This window comes from Pieris napi, chromosome 16, assembly GCF_905475465.1.
Source record: "Pieris napi chromosome 16, ilPieNapi1.2, whole genome shotgun sequence".
NCBI lineage: Eukaryota > Metazoa > Arthropoda > Insecta > Lepidoptera > Pieridae > Pieris > Pieris napi.
In genome coordinates, this window is record NC_062249.1 from 1,316,587 (window position 1) to 1,317,376 (window position 790).

At 34.8% G+C, this 790-nt stretch overlaps 1 pseudogene; it reads right to left on the reverse strand.

Moving 5' to 3' along the window:
- Window positions 1–362: 362 nt before the first annotated feature.
- LOC125057602 lies at window positions 363–481 on the reverse strand (annotated as a pseudogene).
- Between the last annotated feature and the right edge of the window lie 309 nt (window positions 482–790).

Here is a 790-nt window from a genome sequence, read left to right on the forward strand (position 1 = left end):
ACATAATAAAAAAGGATATGTAGTAAAAAAGAAAGTGCACTAAGAAAGCGCCCACACTAGAATGTTGTGGACTAGTGTCGTCCATTTGACATGTTAACTTGTCAATAACTTCTACATCACACTTACATTTTAAAATTAAATTATTGTTCACAGTATAAATATTTTCCGTTTCAGCATAGGATAGGTTGAGAAGATGTTGTTAGAGATTCTATATTAAAGTTATAAAGTTAAAAAAACTTTAGAGGTGTCAACGGACACCCGGATGGAACGAAATTCCTTTCGATTAATTTATATGTTAATTGGTATCATAACAGTATGATAGATTTTCTCGACACCAATCTTACGACGAAAAAAAAAAAAAAAGCCAACATCACGAGGTGTTCTCAGGCGGTCACCCATCCAAGTACTGACCTCGCCCGACGTTGCTTAACTTCGGTGATCGGACGAGAACCGGTGTATTACAATAGACAAAAAAAGTGTCGTGACAACTTTTCGTAAGAATTTTTTCCGTCTAGCCCCCTTTCACAACGCGCGATAAGGAACTTCGTTCCAAAAATAATTATAATAAATTGAATCGTTAGTGAAAATTTACAAAGTGGTTGATAAAGTTATTGATATATTCTTATTTCTGTTACAAAAACAAATGGTTTGTTTGACATTTATATATTGTATAGCCAACAGTCTTCTATGCCTGACACATATCATCGAGTTTTGGGTTTAAAATACACTGGGGGCCTGTAGTTTCAAGAGGGGTAGATCCGTTTAAATGGGGTAATGGAAAGTAACACTA